The sequence below is a fragment of the Protomyctophum parallelum genome (assembly GCF_964188405.1).
Source record: "Protomyctophum parallelum genome assembly, chromosome: 15".
Taxonomy (NCBI): Eukaryota; Metazoa; Chordata; class Actinopteri; order Myctophiformes; family Myctophidae; genus Protomyctophum; species Protomyctophum parallelum.
Window position 1 is genome coordinate 43,847,139 of NC_139710.1, and position 25,811 is coordinate 43,872,949.

General features: G+C 43.8%; 1 protein-coding gene across 1 annotated transcript in view; it reads left to right on the forward strand.

Moving 5' to 3' along the window:
* The window catches only part of LOC310872060 (transmembrane protein 132C), a 198,609-nt gene that overhangs the window by 71,209 nt on the left and 101,589 nt on the right, over nucleotides 1-25,811 (forward strand). The window lies entirely within an intron of this gene.

Genomic DNA, 25,811 nt, shown 5'->3' on the forward strand with positions numbered 1-25,811 from the left:
TCTCTAGACAGATGGTATGGGCCAATAGTCAGAGCCCTGGGTTTGAGTTGATGTAGTCAGTCCATGGTGAGACATGGAGGAGAAGGGGCACAATGCGGGAAGCTCTGCCCTAGGACAGTGTTGGGACTGGTAATGTCCACACTGGATGCTTGAATTTAAAGCATACTGTAGCATGTTATTTTCATTTTTGGAAGTTATATTTTATTTTTGTGCAAGAAATATTTTCCTGAGGCATTCTTTTGGAACATTATTATTGGAAGTCTTTGAAGAAATAAATCTTTGGCTACGATGGAGATTTTTGGTGTCATTTTTCTGTGCACCTAGCCCTCATCAAACGGACTCATTTACACTGCTACAATGTTGAGGAACCGAAACCAAATCATTTGACTCTTGTGCATTGGTATAAGAGAACCTGTGCCTTCCCTCAGTGGCATCCTGACATTGAGTCATCACAGCATGTGGCAAGAGAGGCTGGGCCTGCCATAAATCAGCCTCTTTATTAAGACATGGCTGTCAATGCAGGAACTATAGCCATGAAATGAGTATCAATTAATGCTGCGTCCTTAATCCCCATAGAACATGACACCCATTTACTAACGTTCTGCATCGACTGCTGGACGCCTTTCTACCCGTTTCCTCAGTGGGTATGGCACGAGAGACTGAATGCAGCAAAAACCTCGAGTGCTCGTTTAACTCAAAGAGTTAACTCTCAGCTCCCAGAGCTCCTGAAGATACAGGCCAATGTGAAATGTATGAGCAGAGGAAAGCTGTCTGGCTGAGTTCAGCATGGTGTCGTTTGTAATGATGAAGTCAGGGGGGTTCGCACAAATCTGCACTGGAGTTCCGTTTTCTCTGTGCTGAGTTAGTCAGAGGGTTGGGACTGCCTGCTCTGCACTGGAGTTTCGTTTTCTCTGTGGTGTGGCAGGGAGTTATGGCCCCTACACATTTAGGACTTTTTAAGTTGTCGGCGAGTCATCAGATCATTAAATATTTCACACTACAGGATTTTATTTATTTATTTATCGGCTGTCATATCTTTCACACTAAACGATTGATCGCTGCCTAGGGATCATACATTGCAATAGTTCACCAAGATGCGATCCAGACCCGATATATATAGGCTACATTTGTTTTTTATTTCAATTCATTTTGACGTCTCACGAATAGGTGCAGGATCCCGTGATAGATGTGTGAGACCGACAGGAAGTCTCTCTCTCTCTCTCACGGTCTGCACACACACACACACACACACACACAGGAACACAGGGCAAAATAGAGCGAGATACAGTAGGAGTCTAAAATCTTGATTTTCATTAAATAATTCTCTGTCTCTCTGCGTCTCTCTCCGCACGCACGCACGCACACTGAGGGCACATGGTGATCCAAATGATTGCACTAGATTCAGACACGGTTTTAATATCAACATTTTTCAAGTGAGATGCGTTGCGTTATGGTGTCGTCCACTCACAGTTAACAGTTTTTGTTAACTGTTAATAAATACTTCAATCAATAAATCAATCAAATCATCTATCGATGCAGACAGAGACAGACTGACTTTCTGTCTGTGAGCACAGCTGTGCTCCTGTGCTCTCATTAACACAGACCTTATCGGGGTGCGGTTGCAACCATATCAAACCTGCTAGAAACGGTCGTGATCGCTTTTATCGCTGCTGGATCTTCTCGCAGATCCTTTCACACACAGTGAGCAAAACTTTGGCGATCGAAGCCCGATCTTGCATCAGATCGGGGGTTTTGACGGCGAGCGCCAAAAAAGACAGAATAATCGGAGCAAATATCGTGCAGTGTGTAGTGCCATTAGTCAGACGGTTGGGACTGTCTGCTCTTATCTGCACTGGAGTTCTGTTTTCTCTGTGCTGTGGCATGGAGTGACTCGGTGTATAAGCGTCTACATTCTACACAGTAAAATCATGAGTGTTCATTTTACTCTGAGAGTGTGCACATCTGAATTACAAGTAATGTTCAGGTATTACCTGTACTTGCGCGATCCTTGGTGACTGTGGTCAGTATCACTTATCACTAATTAAGATTACACGTTACATTAGGCTAATGTTAATTTAAATCAATTCACAATCTGCCCCAGCCAATCAGGTCCGAGCTATCCGTCTGGGGTATGGGGTTTACAGCTCGTTATTTTATTTTTTTAAAGATATTTTTGGTGCTTTTTTATGCCTTTATTGATAGGTAGTGTAAAGAAATGGCGGGAGAGATGGGGGGGAGGGTCGTCGGGATCTGGACTCGAACCTGCAACACGCTGCCAGGCTTTACTAGCCTAGGTGCCCGGACCACTAGGCCAGCCCGTGCGTGGGCCCACATAATATGAAGTATCCCGAATTGTGTCCACAATGTTGAGCATATTCCTTCGAGACACAATTATGTGTGCAAGTAAAACAGACATCTGGTAATTGGGGGTAGAATAATTCTGACAATTCTGCATTTATCCTGCAGTGAGGACAAAATGACATAAGGGATGCATGCGAATTTGATGGCACACGCTGTAAATGATAAAATAAGTTTAAAAAGTATTATACAGATGCATAATAATCATTACCTATAACCACAGCAGTTAAATGCACAGTAATAAACACAATAGCAGGCTTAATGTGATTTTGATAAGATAATGAATATGTACTTCACAAATCCTTGCTTTCAATTACTTTTCTGAATAATTAAAAAAGAAATCGACAATGACAAGCTCAAAACTCGCCACAATGCGACGGAAAAGAAGCATATTTTTAATATGGAGATAAGAGGTGTCTGCCTGACAGCACGAAATGTGAAATGTACACTGTTTCATATGCAATGTATACATTATGTACAGAAAACGTAGAAGTCAAATAAAATGTAATGTTTTTCTTACTACAGTATATACAATATCATAACGTCGACATATAACCAAAACAACCAAAAACAAAAGAATCAGGATGGCAGCTTGTTCCCTTGAATAATGTATTGGTATCATTGTGTTGGGAAGGTATACCTCCTTCCTCAGGGTACATGAATGAACCCTGAGGAAGTTGCTACACTGTGTCTGTGAAATGTTGCTAACAATAAATTATTGAAGGGAACAAGCTGCCGTCCTGAACCTTTTGTTTTTGTTTGTAATTTATTATGATTCCAAGGACTGAGCACCCCTTCAGTGATCTTATTAAGTTATTATGTATGATTGAAGTGCCAGCTGTCTTCGCTGTCACATCGCAAGATTTAGTTGGGACTACATCACAATATAACTTTTGGATACCACACAAGCCTACCGCGTGCGAGCGTGTGTGTGTTTGTGTGTGTGCGCGCATGCTTGCGTGTGCACATAGTTGCACCTGGGCACAAATTTCACACCCATCCTGTGTGTGTGTGTGTGTGTGTGTGTGTGTGTGTGTGTGTGTGTGTGTGTGTGTGCGTGCGTGCGTGCGTGTGTGCGTGCACGCCGTAGGTATGTGCCTGTGTGTGTGTGTGTGTGTGTACGTACATGCATGTGTGTGTATATATGCATTTGTGTGTGGGCTTGCGTGTTTAGGTGATGGCTGTGTTTTTGTTTAGCATCACATTTTCATGTCCTCTGACATGACAAACATGAGTTATAGACCTTGGCTTTATGGTTGACTTAATTGATGAATTAGATCATGCTACATTGTTGAATTATACATAAGGCATTGACCTACAGTACAGGTTATGCAATATGAGGTTATATGACAGTATTGAAAGGTATTTCAGACAGCCATGTAAAAGTTTAGAAGATACTATACTAAAAACAAAATGACATTGAGTTGCTTTGGCTGAATTGGCCTATTTGAAATTGCCTCTTCAAACAAAGATAGTAGATCAATATGTGTTTACCATGATCAACTTAAAAGGCAAATCTGTGGCTCACTCTACCTACTCCTTGGTTCTCTTGGCAGTGGTTCTCAAACTTTTTCATGTCATGCAGGACCCCCAAATTAATATGACCCCCATACAAGATTTGTGCAGTGAAAATGTTTCAAAAATATTTATTTTGGCAAAATAGCAGTGTGGCTCACAATGTGTCGCATCGCAAAGCATTGAGGACTTCAAATAGCTACTGGTTAAACTGATTTTGAACCGTTTTCGCTGGGGACCTCCTGGAACCCTCTCAGTGACCCCTGTGTTGAAGTAGGAACATGGGAGTCAGGAGTGGATCCGGGGTCTGGGATACTCAACGGTACCTCTGAGGGGAAGGAAAGTGTCTTAGTGTGCACCCGAAGAGCAGAAGACGTGCTGGCTCTGTTCTGACGGCTCTGTCAATCAGCACTCCCCAGCTCTCTGGACACATAAACAGGACAAGGACACGGTACATTGCCCCCTCCACCCCACCCCACCCTGGTGCCTTTGCTGCCTGCCCTCACCAATCCCATGTCGCTGGGCTTTTCATAGGCTCTGTCAGCTGCCAATCACCGCAGACTAATGTACTGTCAAGTGCACCAGCCAAGGGCACCGTTGGCCTTCACTTGTGTCAGGGTGATCATTTACTGAGTAGAGGTATTTTGTGTCAGATACTGTAATAGAGGTCAAGGGGCCTATACTGCAGTTTGGCATTATAGGACTGACTTGGACGCTTGATCGAGGGACCGCGACTGAGAAATGACTGCTGATGATTGAAGACAAAGAATGTACTCATATTTTCGATGATGAGGTGGCATATTTGTGTAGATATTGTCCCGGGTGGTTAGGGAGGGTTGTAGGATTTCCAAGGGTGCCCTGTGCTGCAGGAAGTTATGTGTTATTGTTTGTGTTCATATTTGAATATGTGAATGAGTTATGGGGATCGTGTTATTTTGAGTATTTAGGCTATCCATTCACATGCTATGTGTGATTTGATTTACACTATGATGGATGCATGGGGTAGATGGGGTGACACCCTCTCCCTTTAGACACAGCATTGAGTAGATTTCCTGTTTGTGTGCTGTAAGCCCCAATAAAGAGTAATTCAATGAACAGCCATTGACATGGCTTATTCTTCAATCGAGCAATCCACCCATTACAAATAGCATAATATTTGAGCCACCAGTTTTGGAAATATAATTCATAGGATAATTTGTATTAGAACTCGCTAAACAGAGCAAAACACCCTGAATGGTAGAAATCCACTGTTCACGTGTTCTTTTCAAGGTATTTCAGTGATGATAAATCTTTCCCAGATTACATCAAAGCCATGTGAACAATTCCTGAAATTGTTCATGCAGTCTCTCTCTCTGTCTTCTATTGTCTCTGCACTTCTGCTTCCTGGATCACTTTATAAAACTCAAGAAAGAGTATAATCTCTGTCAGTTTAAATTGATTTTGTTAAATCAAGCTACTACTTTTTATTTGGATGTGACATAATAGGCGAAACAATGGGGCAATCATTTGTAAAATCTACCTGACAAATATTTTACCAGATGTTTTCAGCTAATAACAGACATAATGAAAATTCGACCCAGAAGTGTATTACAGTGCATTTGATATTTAAAAACATTACAGTATGGGACCTGTTCTTGCCAGCTACGTTTATAAGTGTAGACAAACGTTTACTGTATATATGGACGCGCTGTCCGTCTGTTTACCTTTTAGCATTGCTCTGGGACGTATATCCCTCCTCCTTCACCACCAGAGATGCGATTTCTAAATGCAGCTCCGTTGAGCCTCCATTATAACCCGATTTTCAAAGCGCCGTATCTCCAAAGGTTAGAGAGCTGTCCATGGTGAGCCGGCGTGCACCCGACGATTATAAATAATTTGTGATTTTGTATCGCATCGCTGAGAAAATGTAGCTGGTTGACGTGGTTGTACTGCTAGCTAAAGGCTGTGGGCTGTGTTGTGTTGTGTCGTTGTGTTGTGAAGCCCCCACCTTAACCGTTTAACCCGGAAACAAATCAATCTCCCTAGCGTTGGAGTGAACCAGCGGCAGAGAAGCAGTCAAAGTTTTTGAACACTAGATGGCAGTAAAGAAGTTAAATAACTTTTGCCTTGATAATGATTAATGAACGAATAAAATACAATTAAAAGCATACAGTATGAAAACAAACAAGCTCGCTGTGAGCTAGTAGTTGGACACTACTACGCTACGCTACTACTTATACTTATATATACGTATAATAATTGATTTAGTCCATTATGAAAACAATTGTAAAATCTACCTGACAAATATTTTACCAGATGTTTTCAGCTAATAACAGACATAATGAAAATTCGACCCAGAAGTGTATTACAGTGCATTTGATATTTAAAAACATTACAGTATGGGACCTGTTCTTGCCAGCTACGTTTATAAGTGTAGACAAACGTTTACTGTATATATGGACGCGCTGTCCGTCTGTTTACCTTTTAGCATTGCTCTGGGACGTATATCCCTCCTCCTTCACCACCAGAGATGCGATTTCTAAATGCAGCTCCGTTGAGCCTCCATTATAACCCGATTTTCAAAGCGCCGTATCTCCAAAGGTTAGAGAGCTGTCCATGGTGAGCCGGCGTGCACCCGACGATTATAAATAATTTGTGATTTTGTATCGCATCGCTGAGAAAATGTAGCTGGTTGACGTTGTACTGCTAGCTAAAGGCTGTGGGCTGTGTTGTGTTGTGTCGTTGTGTTGTGAAGCCCCCACCTTAACCGTTTAACCCGGAAACAAATCAATCTCCCTAGCGTTGGAGTGAACCAGCGGCAGAGAAGCAGTCAAAGTTTTTGAACACTAGATGGCAGTAAAGAAGTTAAATAACTTTTGCCTTGATAATGATTAATGAACGAATAAAATACAATTAAAAGCATACAGTATGAAAACAAACAAGCTCGCTGTGAGCTAGTAGTTGGACACTACTACGCTACGCTACTACTTATACTTATATATACGTATAATAATTGATTTAGTCCATTATGAAAACAAATCTATCCGGATTGTTTTGTGTTGATTTGTTCATAAGCAGCTTTTTAACCTGTATGAGCAATATTAAGTCATTACTTACAATTGCCTGTGCCTCCTGTACAATATCAGCATCTCTGGTGGCTCCGTTTACAGACTCAGAAGAGGTGGCTGCCTCCGATTCCGATATTGGTTCTGAATAATTCAGATTCGATATTATTTTCGGTTATTTGCCAAGCTCTAATATTGGTGTACATAAAGGACTTGTGTATTTTATTATGCCATTATATTCTTCATCATGGGTTACGCAGAGATCCTGCATCATTTCCCGGCAGCAGTGCCTCTAGCTTGTCTGCAGGGTGTTTGGATTTGGGAAGGCCAGCAAGCAGTGCCCTGAGCAATTCAAGCAGTGCCGGCCCTGAGCAATTCAAGCAGTGCCGGCCTGAGCAATTCAAGCAGTGCCGGCCCTGAGCAATGCGGTGCCCCAGGCCGGATCTTTCCCTTTTGCCTTGTCATTACAGTAGTGACCCCTGCTGGTTTGGTACCTGTTCAGTGGGGAGGGGAAATTAGATGGGAGAAAGAGATAGTGTGAAACCATTCGCTGACGTTTGAACAAAAATACAGGTGATTCCATGTGAGACGCTAGTCTATACCTAGCCTCGGTACCAGGCTTTCATTTTTGTTGGTGCAAAAATTGAAAGCCTGGAGGAACGCATTGGCCGCTCTGGTCTAAAAGTGGGAGTCAACCCTTCCGGGTGGGCGTCGCTCCAAATTATGTGACGTAGCGCTGCACTAGGGGGGAGAGGAGGGGCCGGGGGTGACGGACAGATCGATGAGATCCAATCAGGGCGTGCGCAAATCTCAGCCGTGTGTGACGGGTCTGATTATTTATATAATATGTATTACTGGTTCGCATACGTTAACTAGAAATACACTAAGCTCACTAAATGCTAAGAATTTTAATATAGCCTACTGTAGATAGCACATTGTTTAGACAGATACTTAGAAGCACTAAATCGTTTTTCTTTGTACTCTACGTATATGACCATTTACCCTGACCACTCTTGATAAGAGCGTCTGCTAATAAATGCCTAAATTGTAATTATAAGCAATCAAGAAAATGCCAGGAAAAAGCCTTCAGTCCACTTAGTAAGTAGTAGTGTGGTTGACAGTACTGTTTCAACAAAAGGTGCTACACTGCAATTACAGATGGGGTTTATAATAGACTATCTCTCTCCAACTCCCTTCCCTATTAGTCGGTTAGTGGCTCTCAGCTCTCAGTGGGTTTACATTATTTGAAAAGTTCTGGCATTACATTAGTGGCTGGTGTCTCCTTCTAATCCCATTTACCCTGTGGTTTAAGATAGGGTGCCACTGCCAAGCTGAACTATGCAGATGAGAGAACAGGGAGTCCATGATTTAAAAGGAGGCAACTATAATTCAGTTGACATCACTGGCTGACTTTAATGGATTTTACCTGGTGAGCCTGCAAATTGAATATTTCCGGGCATATTAACCACCATGAGTGGTAACCATGAGTAAATTGAAGAAAAAATCTTGAAACTTCCATTGTGTGAGAATTTGGTAATGAGATGGTGACAGACAGGAGATTAGAATTTATTTCGTGATGTGCCTGAGTTACAAATGTATTCTGCTGCGGCACTCTTTGTGCCTGTTGTTTTATCTCCCCAAAGCCATTTGATGTGCTCTACCACAGCTGTTCCTTGCAATGGGACAGCCACCTTTTGCAGAGCATTCCCGGCTCCCATCTCTGTCTTCCTGCTGCGAACTCGCTGTATCATCTCGTTGCGTCTAAAGCTGTTATTTTCTCCCAGTGTGTTGCACTCGGTGTGAGGTGGGCTGCTCACCTTCCCTTGCCTCCCCTCTGTAAAGGTCAGAGAATCTTGGATGAAGACGTGTTGTTGATCAGACAGACGGCCCAGACTGAAAGCTAATTTACATCAAAGCTGCTTTGTGGGTGAGGAGGCTGAGTTGTGGGGTGCCCGGGGGCTCCTTCCCCCTCTTTCTCTATGGATTCTCCAGTACTTATCAGTCTCACTGGCTCACAGAGTATACAGATTGTACCCTGCAGTGTGCGCCACTATACTGTACAACCAACTCTGAACTGGCTCAATATCTGCAGGATGCTTTGTTCAGACTGCAGGCAAATATGATTTGTTTTTCAACTGATTAGGACTAACTGTGATCAGTGAAAGTGATCAGATCAGAATTGTTTATTCAGACACTGTCAACTATTGTTATGCTATGGTAATGACAAACTAGAATGACGCAATTCTGGGAAATTGCAAGCATGTGGTTTCACCGACAATTTCAAGCTTTGCGTCTTGCATAAGTGCAGTATGATGATGATGTATTGACCCACATGACGTCACAAGGACGCTGAAGAATACAGGCGAAATACAGTAACGTTTATACAGAGTCGGGCAATTATTATAGTCTTGTTGCCCTTAGGGCATCCACACTAATTACATACTGTAGGCAGGAGTCATTCGGTCATATTGTACAATGGTGTAAATCAGCCTTCAGTGCCCGAGTGTCCAATCTTTAGGAATGTGGTTCAAATGTGATGAGCAAAATCAGTTTGTATGTTTTTTGAGGGGATAAAGCCCCTGGTGCCCGGCTGTAAAGCACAGAGTCGGTAACGATGGAAGTTGGAGATCTATGTCCGAGTACCCGTTCCACCCATTTGTCTGTGTCCCTTTTATGCCCATATATGGAGATTTCTGTATCTGTCTCTCTGTGTCCCTTTATTCCTATATACAGTATGGAGTTCTGTATCAGGCATGCCCAAATATGTGTGTTGTGTTGTGATGTCAGAACAGGCCAGCTCCATATATGGAGCCTGGGCAGGGGCCCTGTCCAAAGCCCGGGCATAGGACTTTTGTGGCGGTTCTGGACAACCGTGGGTCTGACCGACTCGACACCGGGCACTGCACTCCCTGTGAGGGTGTGGAATGCGTGTGAAGTCGGTGGGGCGAACAGTTCTAGAGTTAAGTGCATTACAGACGTACACACGTACAGACAGACAGACAGACAGACAGACATGGGGCGGCGGTGGCTCAGGGGTAGAGTGCCTGGATGGTAACCGTAAGGTTGCCAGTTCGAACCCGGGCTCCCCCAGAGTTACTGTCGAAGTGTCCTTGAGCAAGACTCTGAACCCCTAATTGCTCCCGATGTGCTAGTTGGTGCCTTGCATGGTTTCCGCTGCCATCGGTGTATGAATGTGTGTGTGTGAATGGGTGAATGTAATGCACAATCTCTGTAAAGCGCCTTGGATAAAGGCGCTATATAAAATGCACCATTTACAGACAGACAGACAGACAGACATGTGGTGCATTTATATATAGATAAAGATGTGCACATACTCCTACACAAACATTAAATCGAATGGACAATTTTGAGTGTACACAAACATTGAATACGAATTCTGATTGGCCGGAATGAGATGAAGCATGATGATACTTCACACGGATGTGATGTTTATTTTAGGTTCAGAGTCAGACTTGTGATTGCAATCTGGACAAGCCAAATATTGGATTTGGGCTGCAAGTCTGAACATGGCCTTAATTGGCCTACAAAACAATGGAGTAGGATTTGTCATGTTTAGAGCAGCTAGCATGGCTGCTGAACCGCCCACGCTGGACTTTGTTCGTCACTCTCCTCCTCTTCCTCCTCCTCCACCTCCTCTTCCTCCCCCTCCTCCTCTTCTGCTGCCAGATTCTAAACATGGTTTACATTGATTTATTCTCTCCCACCAATTAAAAGCAATTTTGTGAGCATAGAGTAAGCCTTTGCCGGGGGCCGTCTACCATGGCTGGCTGTTCATCACAGTGTGTGTGTGTGTGTGTGTGTGTGTGTGTGTGTGTGTGTGTGTGTGTGTGCGTGCGTGTGTGTGTGTGCGTGTGCGCGTGTGTGCGCGTGTACTGTATGCGTGTTCACTCACACTTAGATGCCTCTGCATGACCAGATGTATGCGTCTGCATTTCTGTGTGCGGTTTCTTCCGCATGCGCATACACATACACACGAGCATACGTGCGTCGGCAGATGGGATTGTGCATCAGAGATTCCCAACACGTGTAACGCATTAGTTTTGTTTGTGTTCTCAGGCTAAATCCTCATGTTACTGGAACATTGTCACTAGCTCTGCAACCACACAATGCGTATCTTTTACCAACTCCTTACCCTCCCCGGAGTTGCTTGGGCCAGGGCACGGGTACGGGTGGGGGGGGGGGGGGGGTGCATTGTGCATTAGATTAGAGAGGAAAGAGGAAGCCACAGGCTTGTATAAATAACCCTGGGCTTTGACAGAGGGCTGAATACCAAAATGATTCAGCCAGTCACCCGTCACCCTGCCAATACCAGTCCTCATATCAGTGTACCAGTAACTGTCACTGGTTCTGTGGCCCCAAATGGCAGTGGCTCAGGGGTGGAGTGGCCGGATGGGAACGTGAGGTTCCCAGTTCGATCCCGGGCTCCTCCAGAGTTTGTGTCAAAGTGTCCTTGACACAAACAGCCTCAGCTTTAAAGATTCCAGCCTATCTTGAATCTTTGAAGTTGTCTGGAAAAGTATTTTGAGGAAACAATGATGTGAATTTCTCTCAATTTCATGGGGTCATTAATTTGGGATGGTCTAAACGGAAAGGTTAAGGTAAAAAAGGACATCGATCTTTACACAAATTGGGGCATCTCACCAAATTAAATTATAAATGAGCCGTTCCGGAGTGGAGCTGAGCCTTTAAATATGGCTTTTCCGTTTACTACTAACCATTTTCCTTTGGGTGTACAACTATTTATTGCCTGCGGTTTCTCAAAAGTGGAAATGAAATGAAAGGGAGAGAGAGAGACGGGTAGAGAGAGGGAGAGAAAGAGAGAGGGAGAGAGAAAACAAGTGCGTGGGTAAATCTCTTTTGCTTCAGGTGACGTGCCGGCATTATCTCGTAGTCACAGCTTCGCGGAGGCCTACTCATGCGTCGTGACTGAAACAGAGAGTTCATGTGTGCACCTCCGCTTGTATGTGCACCTGCGTGCATACGGTATGTATGTGTGCACACCTTTGCATGTGTGCCTGTGTATTGTGCCGTAGCCCAAATGATAGGCGTGTTTACCTGCATGCATATACGCATTCGTCAACAGATTAGCCCCCAGCTGCCTGCGGCTGTCTGCCTGCCCTGAGGAATCAGTGGAAATCCACACATCCAGGCAGTCTCTCCCCGAGCCCCCGCTACCTGTGCGCTGTAAATCAGCCTCTCTGAAACGCTGTGGCACTTTTATGTCCTGCAACCCAGGATGGGGGAGCTGTTGGATTAATCCCGTATGGAAATCAGAAACAGCACAAATCACATGCCGACAGCAGTCAAAGCCAATCATTTTCCATTTGCCAAAGAGAGAGAGTTTTGCTTGTGGAGTGAAAACCTCCCATCATCCCATGTGATGAAACCAGAAAGGAACAGCGGCACTAATCCACATCTCACTGAAGTCACATATATATTATCGATTGTGTTCTCACTTTTCTCGCCAAATGTGTGTTTGTTTATCTCCCTGCGTCAAAACCCAATTACGGGGGACACAACCATGATAGCAGGCATATGAATTTTTCATATGGGTTTATGACACTTCTCTCTCTTTGCTCACACTGTCTATACACAAAAGATGGTGTAATTGGTAAACAAAACATCCCCCTCGCTCTGGCTCTCCTATATGGCCACTCAGCAGTACAATGCAGGAGGCTTCACTAATCTTTGATGTGCGAGTCACAGTGGAAAACACAGCAAAATGCCTCCTCTTCTAAAGCAGGTGAAAAGAGCTGTTTAGGTGCAGGACGTTGCGGACACTTTGTGACACTGCCATCGACAGGATACATGCGTGCGGGGGCTGAACGTCACAGTGCTCCCCGACGCCGTGCATCACTGTCACGCTGTTGTTCCTCTCGTTTTACTGAGTCACGCCAGGTCGACTGTGGCACTTCCTGCCACGGTCCTGTCACTCGGTGAGGGTAAAATGATAGAATACGCCAGCCTTTATAATAGGATGCAAATATTGATGTGGGACACAGGTCGGGAATCCTGAATTCTTTCCATATCATTCATGTTGACACTGTGATGTCTAAAAGAGAGGTTGGATGAATAATTCATGCCGAGAGTAAAGGTAGCGGCTGATGCCAGGGCAGATAGAGTGACTGTCCTGGAAGACGTTGTGTTTACTTTACATGACCATCCTGAGGCGAGGATGACAGCCAGCCCACTGACAGCACAGTCTGTTCGGACTCCTGCTCGTGTGCTTCGACTTTCATTATAGTCGGGTGGGAAATTGACATGATAGTTCAGTTGGTGACACAAGCGTGAAATTGGGCACAGGTGACCTTCATATGACCCTAATTGATACTCAACCTAGGGCCACGCAGCATTGCTACATTTTCGAGATGGCCGCCAGTTGCAGCCATTATAAAACTGGCGGGCCATCTTGAAAATGTTGGGATTCTGTGTGGCCCAAGGTTGATTATCAATTAGGGTCATATGATGTGAAAGGTCATCTGTGCCAAATGTCATGCTTGTATCATCAACTGAACTATCGTGTATTTAATCAGCAATTTCCCTACGACGACTATTTAGGGGCTCATCTGGGAAATCTCCACGGTGTTCAACAAAAACAACATTCTGAAGAAAAATGTTGTTCTGTTGACATTGTATGATGCCTTTTAAAGTGCTTACGAAGAACCTCCGCAGCTGTAGCAATTCCATGGACTATTTTAGTCTGTCCTGCTACGGTACATAGCAATCTCAACATCTGTTTTTCTTTCCTGTTGAATGGCCGCGATGAGCAGCATGGCAGAATGATTTAAGTAGCTTCCGAGTGCATAGTTACGCCCTGTGCCTACAAACACACTGACTGACTCACTGATTCACTGACTGACTCGCTCGCACACACGCACATTTCTTTCCTTCCTTCCTTCCTTCCTAATAATAATAATAATAATAATAAACTTTATTTGTATAGCACCTTTCATACATAAATGCAGCTCAAAGTGCTTCACAGGGCAGGACACAAAAATATAATACAATAAAACACAAGTAGTTAAAATGATAGAACAATGGCAAAGAACAAAATTTAATATAAGAACATAAAATAAATAAAAACAAATAAAAACACCACATGCAGCAATCAGTCAGGGCAGGGTAGGAACGTGCATAGTAAAACTCAACTAAAAGCAAGAGTGAAGAGGTGAGTCTTGAGTTGAGATTTAAAAATGTCTACAGAGGGTGCGTGTCTGAGCTCGAATGGAAGTTTATTCCAGGCTGTTGGGCCGTAGAAGCAAAAAGCTGCCTCACCATATTTTTTTGTGCACATTCTTTTAGGCACTTCAAGTAGGCCAGCATTGGAGGACCTGAGGGGGCGGTTAGGGACATATCTAGGTAGGCAGTCACGGAGGTACGGAGGTGCGAGACCATTGAGAGCTTTATAGACAAGTAAAATAATTTTAAAATCAATCCTAAAAACAACCGGAAGCCAGTGCAGTGATGCCAAAACTGGAGTAATATGTTCTCTCATCTTAGTTCTAGTTAAAACTCTAGCTGCTGCATTTTGGACAAGTTGAAATCTGTCAGTCGTTTTCTTAGGCAGTCCTGAAAAGAGTGCATTGCAGTAGTCAAGCCGAGAAAAAACAAAGGCGTGGATTAGCGTTTTTGCATCGTCCAAGGACAAATAGGCTCTGATTCGTGCAATGAATTCCTAGTGTCGAAGGTGTGCTCAAGACTATGTTATGCACCCTGTCTGTCCGTCCGTCCATCTATGAACAGCTAATCTTGGCCAGATCGACGTGAAACTGTTCACACACTCCTTGGATGCCAGAGCAGAACTCTCTGCCCCAATTGTTTCACACTGGCCTGTTAAAGCGACACCAGGAGGCCTATGTTTTCAAAACACACTTTTGGATATTATCCTACAGATTTAGTCTGATTTTTGAGGGGCGCCAGCACCTCCTATAAACAGCTATAGTGTTTAGTGTTTGTGTTGTCTGAACACAACATTAAATGCCATTGACAATGAATGGAGAATGTATGTCAAATGTGTCTGAGCAAATCGGCATACGTATGTCGGTGGGAACCATTGGCCATTAAGGGTCCGGGACCACCATTCTTGATGATGATGTATGATGATTAGAGCACCCCTCACTTCACACGGGTGTGATCTTTCATATACTGATTTCCGAACATTGCTGGCCCCCAATAACCTAGTGGTCCGAGGACTGTCCGACTTGCACAACATTGGCGCTGCATGTGAAAATGACAACTGTGTTGGTTGCAAACTATTAATGACAGTTAACACAGAACTTTGCGCCGATTTGCAGCAACACACCTTTGAGCACACAGATGGGTGCAAGTAGATTAGTAATTTACACAACATTGGTGCTGCATGTGCAAATGACAACTGCGTTGGTTGCAATTAATTAGTAATGACAGACGGTTGTGCTGAACCTTGTGCCGATTTGCAGCAAGTGTAAGATAGGGCAGAATGACTTCAACTCACTGTGAACCATGATACTATGGTTTCATAGCCTCTCTACACAAACTAAATGGGGAGCTTGGGTGCATGGTGCAGGGATAAAGTACCTGCTTTTGAATCCATCGCACCACATCTGGCTTGCTGAGCATCTACACACACATTTGTCTGTATTTGGCGGAGGGAAGCCGCCAAGCCGGGTATGAGGTGGGTGAATTTTGTCACTACACATGCTGTCAGTGGGGATGTTGAACAGGAGGAGTAGGACGGAGGCGCTACATTCCTCCAGTGGAGGCTTCTCACTGGCAGCTGAGCCAGAGGAGCACACCAGCAGTGACAAGCAAGTGGGAGGAATTTATGAAAAAAAAAACAATTAAAGGTATATTCAGTGATTTCACTCAAAAAACCTTAGGTTTCGTTTTTGGCTGGGACCTAAGCCTTTCATCCAATCAGGATAGAGAGCCAAAAACGAAACCTACGGTATTTTGACCCCCAGGGGTTAACTGGGGACAGGGAGGAACTCCTTATAACAAAACAAAACAAAAAAATAAGTGATATTTGAATTAAGTGAAATCACTGAATATACCTTTAAGGAGAAAATAGGTTTTTTATTGTAGGTCACCTACAGTAACCATGCACTGACTGTGCATGTGTGCCTGTGTGCATTGTGAACCCGGATATACTGTAGGTCTGTCTATTATTTAATGCGCTATTAAATACTGTGCTGGGGGACTGCCTGAGTGACCACACCTCATTTTAAGACCAACACACCTATGGGCACACAGATGGGTGTAAGTAGGCTATATTCCATTATTTTACACAACATTGGCACTGCATGTAAAAATGACAACTGCGTTGGTTGTAAATGAGTAATGACAGTAATGCAGAACTTTTCGCCGATTTGTGGCAAGTGTAAAATAATGGCCCAATGACTTCAACTCTGTGTGAACCATAGCTATAGATCCTCCAGAAAAATGCGATTTTGCACAGCCATTTGGCTGATTATGTTTTTCCAATGGGGCACATATTCACCGCAATAATCACATCGCAATGTGCACATGAGCGATATTTTCTTTTCTAGTCAGGGTAGTTATTAGCACAAGCTACAAGAAGAACATAACACCATGTCAGGAAGAGCATGGATGATGATAGTTCATTTGATCTATCCATCTTCAACCACCTATAGTACATGTATCTGAAGTCGGGTTGCGGAGATGGCAGTCCCTGCAGGGGATCGCTGACTTCCTTTAATGAGGCCATAAGAGGTGGTTCTGACTGGGGGATCCCGATGGCAACATAGACATATGTGACCAGAGGCCATACGATGTGGTTCTGACTGGGGGATCCTGATAGACATATGTGACCAGAGGCCATACGATGTGGTTCTGACTGGGGGATCCCGATGGCAACATAGACAGGCCATAAGAGGTGGTTATGACTGGGGGATCCCGATGGCAACATAGACAGGCCATAAGAGGTGGTTCTGACTGGGGGATCCCGATAACATAGACGTATGTGACCAGATTTGACTGAGGGGCTGCCACCGTGCAGCCTCCAGCTTTTCACCAGAGGAGAAAAACAGAATAAATGTTTTAAAGTGGTGCAACCACTCCTTGCAGATAGAACAAAACAACAAAAACAATAACAAACACTTGCCGATAGAAAGAGGATAATTCAAGCTTTCCGTACAGCTGCAATGTTTGATGTTGTTTAATACAATCAGATAGGACTTTTCTGTTTCGATGAATGGGAAGTTGCACCTAGTTAGCACCTTGCTGGCAAGATGGCCGCAGTCTGATAGTCAATAGCTTGTTTCCAGCTGGATGTGTCTGGAAACCCTCCCTGGGCAGGCAACCAGGCAACTTTATAGATGCCCAAACCACCTCAACTGGCTCCTTTCTATGCAAAGGAGCAGCGGCTCCACTCAAGTCTTCACAGATGACTGAGCTTCTCAATTTATTCATAAGGAAGACACCAACCACCCTCCTGAGAGAACAAGTATTGGCCACGCAATCTCCAATTAGTTTGATATATTTCTTTGAATAATACAGTAATACTAAATACTATAATGATTAATACACCAAATTCATCAAAAAACACCTGGTCTCAACGTACCATTCACTATAGTTTTTTGCGTATTTGTCTATCTATTTACATGTTTCATGAATAATAATAATAATAATAATAATAATAATAATAATAATGATAATAATATAAATGACAAAATAAGGTTCTTAGGGAGTTTTCATCAATAATAGTTATCCAAAGACACCATCCCAATGGTTCAGTCTGGTCTATTTAAGCACACAACATTCAGTTCAGGTCTATACAGTATGTATCGTATTATGCGAAGCACCTGATGAAGCCTACACGGCGAAACGCGTTGTGTAATAAAACGGCAATGAAGCAAATCTAATCTTGTCCGAGCGTCTCTGGAGTGTGCGGTGTGCAATAAAGGGTTTTCATCTTGACCTAGAGTGTCTGACTGGAATACACTTTTGGAAGTTTGTTCTTTTGTGGCATTGCACAAATTTTTCCATTTCATGTTGTAGATTGTGACAATAATGAAGATTGGGAATTTTGTTTTGCCTCTCTGAGAGTGGAGTGTGTGTGTGTGTGTGTGTGTGTGTGTGTGTGTGTGTGTGTGCGGTTTACATCAGCCTCTGATGTTGAAGTGGTTACGGTCCACAGGACACAAGACTCAGGACATGAGCGTAGTATTTTGCTAGACTATCCAGCGTCCATTATCCATTAGCCGCCAACTACAAACCATCACAAAGCACTGTGTTGTCCCCCCTGCCATCTCCCTGCCACTGGCCTCACACCACAACATTCTGTCCTCTGCCTCCTGCTGTTTCCTCTCATTCTCGGCACACTGTTCCTGTAGAGGGGGGGGGGGGGGGGGGAGGCTCCTGCATGCTATGCCTCCGAGAGCTGCTGAATGAGGATGCATGCAGCCCTCTGCAGAGAGAACTGGCCGGGGGGATCGGCCCATCCATGTGCTACCTGCAACCAGATGGAGGGGTAGCCGGGAAGACGGAGTAAAACCCCATCTCCAGCCACAGGCACGGGGGCCTCCAGCAGTGGACTCCCGCCTTCGCTGAGTTTTCCACCTTATTGAATATCCTTCGGAAATATTTATTTCTCTCACTGCCCCACTGAGAGACAGCTTTCCTACTTATCTCATCATTATTTATTGAGGAGATCCCCCGAGGAGCCAGAGCGTATACAATCAGGGATAGGAAGGGGTCTAGAGAGAGCTGGTGAAAGACAGAAACCTAGTATATGGTGGCCGGGTCGTTATTCTATTTATTCTGTGTCAGTGTGTTGAGTTGTGATGAGTCACTGTGATGGATCCTTCTGTGGTCTCTGATTGCCTCTGGATTTTCTACACTCACCTCACTTTGTCCAGCTCGGACTCACCACCACCGTGACAATGAAGACCTGTCAGGTTCCATTATGGCTGCTGACGCTTTTGAGGAGTTGCATCTTGTATACTTGCACAACTGGCAGCTAAACAACGCAGCCTTTTACACAGCTACTATAGCGCTATGTGCTTTCCCTCTATGGGTCGTCTATTTCTCTTTACTTCATTCCCCAGTGAAGCAGTACTTGGTATTCAGGTTGTTCAGTCTTGCTTGTAGTTCAGTGAGTTCACTGGAGACCTATTGAGACAGTGTAGAGAGCCCATAGGTGTTCCTGCCATTTTAATTTTCGGTTGATTGTCAGCTTGTCTAACTTTGAAGATGAGTATCACCTGATTGTTGTTTTGGATCTGACTTGCTCTTGACTCCACTCTTTTTGGATAGATTACAGGATAGATAGTACAATTACAATTTTAAGTGTGGAGATGGAAATCGAGGGCATGAACAAGGAAGAAACAATAAAATTGCAGATGCATAAAATCAATCTTCATTTAGAACATTTTCTATGGTGCTCTATTGTCATGAGACTGTTTTCTTTCTTACTTTTTGCATTACAGTTCATAAATTTAAATAAAATTATATAAACCCCTGTGAGAGTCCAACTGTATCTGGAACATTCTAATCTACAGTCTCATTCTACAGTACACCTCTTTACTAAATGTGGGTTTAGCAAAGACTGCTTTTACTCGTCCATATAACAGCTGATGTTTAAGGGAATGCATCCCCTTAGCAGCAGGAAGCTAATGGCTCGTAGTTGTGGGCCACTGGTGGTCAACCTGCAGGAACCATCCAGGGCTGAATAGCTACAAGGCCATATTGACTGTTGAGTCAATAAAGACCTTTCGACCGTGCTGCTCCAACAACTATACTCAGAGCCCCGGATGCGCTCGACAGGCTAATGACCTGTACTCCCATGAGAATGATCCATGCTGCAGCCTGCATGGAACATCCTAGAGTCTCCCCGGATAACACAGAGACATTCTGATCATTGGAGGATGAAAAAGAAATGAGCAGGAACCTCACACTGTTCAGAAGAGAAGAGCAGTGGCGCATGAGCATTTTCAGGACCCTGGCCACTGTCGGAATTTGCCTGAGTCAGCTTGACCCGAACCACAAACTGTGTTTCGGAGTTATTTGTATAATATCTCGCACACACGTGCGCACACATGCACGTACTCATGCACGCACTCATGCACACACCCAATTAGTGTTAATCAGCTCAATTGATGTCCAGCACACCTGAAAATCTGATCAGTTTGGTAGAGTCTCTATGTGTGCACATCTCCTCTGCCCTTTTCCTCCTCACGTGTGCTTTCAAGACCCCCCACCCTACTTCCACTTGCTACATCCTGAGTCAAAGTCTCTGTGTATGTGTGTGTGTGTGTATGTTGTCACTGACTATTTTTTTAAGTCTGTTGTTTCCCCACCACCTGCGGTCGCTTCTTGCCCTTAAGGCGTCTTAATGGTATATACAGTTAATATGTGTGTGTGTGTGTGTGTGTGTGTGTGTGTGTGTGTGTGTGTGTGTGTGTGTGTGTGTGTTAGGCTGCGCAACAGTGACACTTGGTTGTGAAAACAAACTAAACGCTATTTTCGTGCTCGGAACCAGCCAGGGACACAGGGACCCAGTCAGGGACAGACATACATACTGTAGCTCCTTAATGAAGTGGTTGCACCACTTAAAATGCACAAAATCGCTGTCCATTTGTACAGCAGTATCTTGAGAACTGTCTGATCGACTCACCGATGGAGTGCTGTGCTCAGCGTAAAGTCAGTTGGATATAGGCTGTTGTCCAGATTCACTGATCCAGATTCATGCCAATCAATCCAGCCGCAGTTTACAGACAGACAGACAGAAGAGTGAAAAAACATAATCCCTCACCTTCGGACTTTCCGGCCTGGTGAGGATAATAAGAACAAACTGAAGCTCTGCGTTGTCAGCATGACAACATGTCACTTTTCGACCCATCAATCATCAGCGTGTTCAGGTTCCAGTACCGGGTACCCAGCATTGGTCGGGTTCTAGTGTGGGTGAAATGGGCTCTCTTCCTATCCCTCCCCGGCCTCCCTACCCCCCTCCCCCTCCTCTCTTCCTTCTCCCACTCCCCCTTCTTTCCCTACCCCAGCTTCTTCCTATCCCAGTCACTCTTTCCCTCTCTGTCTCTCTGATGAGGGGGGTCTCCATATGGGCAGGTGATGACACTCATAACAGAAAGCGATGCAAGCTAGTGAGCAAGCGAAGAAATGTGATTAATATATTTTATTTTTATTTCAATCAGATTGTTCTGACGTGTCGTGAATGAATGTTCAGTTTGTATCCAATTTGTATTCGTCTAAATTTTCACTCTGTTTTGCGCTCATTCGTGATTGTCAGGAGCTTTGTAGAGTGGAATTGGATGTTCAAAAGGCATAGTCGACAGACAATACCACCTTCTCAATCTAATCTCTTTGCTCAAGACACTATATTTCATATGGAAATTCATATAGTTCATATAATGGCCTGTTGTGGCGCTGTCATTGGGCCCCAAAAAACCCATAGCTCCATAGAGGCCCATGTATTTGGGCCCAACTTCACCTAGACTGTATTACCTTAATAAACATGGTCATGAATACTTTCTGCTTCCAGTCACTAGTTTAAAGTCTCATTTCTCATGTCATAATATTCTTTTTGGAAAATGATGGTCCCATTTATTTTTTGTTATCAAATGTTTTTTATTTTAAGACAAAAATCACAATAAGACACGTTAACAACATGAAAGACTTAAAGCAAACAAAACACATAATAAACCATGCCCTTAACCAAATCTGCAATACCAGACCAAATCTCAATGTTTTCCTCTTTTGCACCATGCAATCTTGCTGTAGACATTTCTAGATAAATGATATCCAGAAAGGTCAAAGCCCATTGGCGAAATGACAATGTATGAGGCGGTTTCCAGTGCGAAGCAACCATCTTCTTTGCGGCCGTTACGCCAGCAAAGAAGACACGAATACGGGTGTTATTTAATGGCAACTGGGATACATCATTTAATAAGAATAGAGATGGGGAGGGTGTGATGTTAACTTGTAGAATAGTCGAAAGGTTAGTAGCAACCAAATTCCAAAATGTGAGGACACTCGGACACTCCCACACCATATGAAAGAATGTACCTATGGTGTTTGAAGTGCAGAAAGTGCAGTTGTGATTATTTAAAATCCGCATAGCACACAATCTACGGGGGGTTAAGTATGTCCTATGAACAAAATTTAGATTAATTTGTTGATGATCAGGATTCCTAGAAGACAGGACAACATTAGACCACACTGTATCCCAGCTCCAATCTGGATCTAGATTTGGTATGTCATTCCTCCATACAGTATCGATAAGCAAGGTCCCATAACTAGATTCTAATAAATGATGGTCCCATTTATTAAAAAATACCGTTACAGTCTATGAACGGGAGCCACCCCCCGTTCAGTCAAAATAAAAACCAACTAAGAGTAAGGGGGGAATGTATGTCTGTCCCTCGTTGTCTGGGCCAGCCAATGGCTAGCTGGGCCCAAACAGAGCCAGCCAATGGCCAGCTGGGCCCAAACGGATCTAGAAATATGGCGACTTACAGTGCAAGAAATTACAGGCTTCATTTTACGTCCATGATAGACCCGGGGAACGCTTTGTCCATCTTTTTTACAGTCTATGGCATGCACGTGGGGGTGGCACGTGTCAGAAAGTACATTATTTCAAATATTTCCACATTGAGAGATGACACGGGACAAAACATTTTGTCTCTATGACAACGAAAAAGTATCTGCCGTGTATGTATGTGTTCACTGGGTTCCTTCCGCATGTATTCATTAATTTTCATTACATTTCTCCCCCCATAATTAAAATGTTGTGATCCACTGTATTAAGAGTTAAGGAGTTATGCTATTCATTTTCAGAAATGCGTCTATAGAAGTGTACTTGTCTGACAATCATCATTGCTCTACTGTAAATAAGTTAATCTCTAAAGATCTCAGTGAATTTGCAGTTTGTCCTTCGTATCCTGTCTATGTTCTGCTTAAGTATTTGGAAGTTCTTTTTAAGCTATTAGCTTTCTGCCATTTGACACAGAATGGCCCTTTTTCTGTCACCTCTGTCACCCTGCTGTGCCCCTGCAGTGTGTCTGTCTAAGTGTTTCTATTTTTCTCTTCGGCACAGATTTGTTTACAGTTTAGGAGGCTATTTCATATAATACCAACCACTTTGCAGTTGCGCAGCGCTTGCTATCAGCCTGTTGTTGACTTGAGAAATAACAGCTGTTTTATAATATACTGTATATTTACCTTACATACCGGTAAGTAAAATGTACTTACATTTCTGTAGCAAGTCCCTATTCATTTTCCTTCCCACCTGCATGTCTTCCTATGACAATGGATTCTACAGGCTATTGGTGTCCATACGTACTTGATCTGTCTACCCCACATCAAAGAGTGGGAAGCAGCTGGCAAATCATCATCCAATTACCTGCCATACAAACACTGACACACATGTTCAAGCAGGCACAAAAAAGATGTACACACAGACACGCACGCGCATGCACACCACGCACGCACATGCACACCATGCACGCACGCACGCACGCGCACACACACACACACACACACACACACACACACACACACACACACACACACACACACACACACACACACACACACACACACACACACACACACACACACACACACACACACACACACACACACACACACACACACACACACACACACACACACACTATGGCTATGGCTCAGGAGGTAGAACTCTGGCCCTCGAGCAAAACACTGAACCCATAGACATATAAATGTAGACGCCTCTTCCGGCTCTGGGACGTCTGTGTCTCGAGGGAACGCAACGGGTGCAGTACTTAGTTTAGACAGTTTTTGGTTTAGACTAGTCAATGGTTAGACCAGTCATTAGTCCTACAACTATACAACCTATCTCAAACCCTCACCCTAAACCTAACCTCCCACGGGGCAGCACACCTAAACCTAACCTTAAACCATGTCTAACCAATGACTAGTCTAAACTAAGTATGCACCCCAACGCAACATGGAGGCAAGCTTTCCCGAGAAGCATAGTGGAAGCAAAGCGGAAACTTGCCCAACGTCTGGGTACGTAACGGAAGGGGACGTTCTGTAGTCCAATCAGAGGCACGACTCCCTCTTTCCCAGGGGCACTTGCTTCGGCAATGTAAACGGAAGTCCCGGAAAAGACGTGCTGTGATTGGCCTGTAGTCACTTGAGTGGCAGCGACACAGCATGCCTTCAGCACTTCCGCTTGACTTCCTCCTCCCATTGGAGACAGGTCGCTCCAACGGACTGCATAGTTTTTAAATATCTACTGTATGACTGAACCCCTTACTGCTCTGATGAACAGGTTGGTATCTACTGTATGACTGAACCCCTTACTGTTCTGATGAACAGGTTGGTGCCTCCACCGTCTTTGTGTGAATGGGTGAATGTAACACGCATTGTATAAAGCGCTTTGGAAAGAGGCGCTATAGAAATGCAGGCGATTTACCATTTACAAATGCACAATCACACTTGCGAGGTCACATACACACATACACACACACACACACACACACACACACACACACACACACACACACACACACACACACGCGCGCGTGCGCGCACACGTACACAAAGACTCCCACATGCACATGACCCTTGGCAGTATAGTACTGCTCTGCAAACCTATAGAGAGATGAACCATACCATCTGTTCAATATTCTCTTTTCCATGATAATGAGGCTTCTGAACAAAGTAATTTGTATTAATTTATATGCCCCATTGGTTGACTGAAGAGTGCCATGGAAGGCAATGTCCTCAGAATTTTGGAGAGGCAATAACAAAGAACAACATCAAAGCAGGGTGACAACACATTCATGGGATCCCTTTTTTCTCCTTTTTTTTAACATAATAATACGCTTTTAATAATTTGCTAGCTATTTATAGCTGATGTCCCCTTTATGATGGAGGGCTTTTGATATTAGCACTAGAAGACCAAATCACACATGCCATACCTACCATACCTAAAAACTACATTTCTGCCACTCCATTCAGTTTATTTGTTTGTCATTGTTTAGTTATTGCAGTTTCTCCTTTTAATTTAGAAATGAATCGAGATGTAATGATTTAACTAGAAACAGGAAGCAGTGAGCAGGTAAGGGGGAAGTCAGCAGCTAGAATCAAACTGGAGGAGAGCGTTTCCGGGAATCTGTCCGTCGCGGCAGTCAGCCGCGGAGGTGGAGCTTCTTTTCCATCCACCAGCTGTCTAAAAACTCGGAAATGACGTAAGAGACAGCTTCTTCTGTCCGCGGCTGTCCGCTAAGGTGTGCCCAGTCTAACTAAACCGGTCAACTCCCTCTACACTGCAGGGCCAACTACCCGGTACTTCCTGTCTACATTTTTCATTACTCTGTACTGTACATTGAGGAGATACTTTACTTTTGAAATTATTTTCATTTGCGGGTCTGTAATTTGTGCCGCAGTCAAAAGAACCCTTTCACAATGGCCCTTTCAGATGAATCTATCATTGAGGGTTGTTAAGGAGAAAGAGAGTGGTATGATTGAGGTGTATGGTCAAGTCTAAATAAAATAAAGTTCAGTTTACAGTAGTGTTTTATATTTACTTGTTTGCCTGTTCATTGTATCATTACATTTAAATAATTTCTCCCCAATTTAGTCATTATGCCAATTTATTCCTCCCCCTATGTATTTTCGTCTTGTCACTGCTGATTGTATCCTACTGACTCACCTGCCACGGCCCCCACTGGGAGGACGTAGAGCATTCATCCTACTCCTCCCACCCAAAACTGGTAAAAAATAGAAGATAAAATATTATCAATCAAAAAAATAGTAGCAAAGAAAGTGAAAAACTGATTTAAAACTGATTTAAAAGATAACACTGATGCCAACATATCACAGAACATCTCCTGCAAACACAACTATTTGTATTATTATTATTATTTA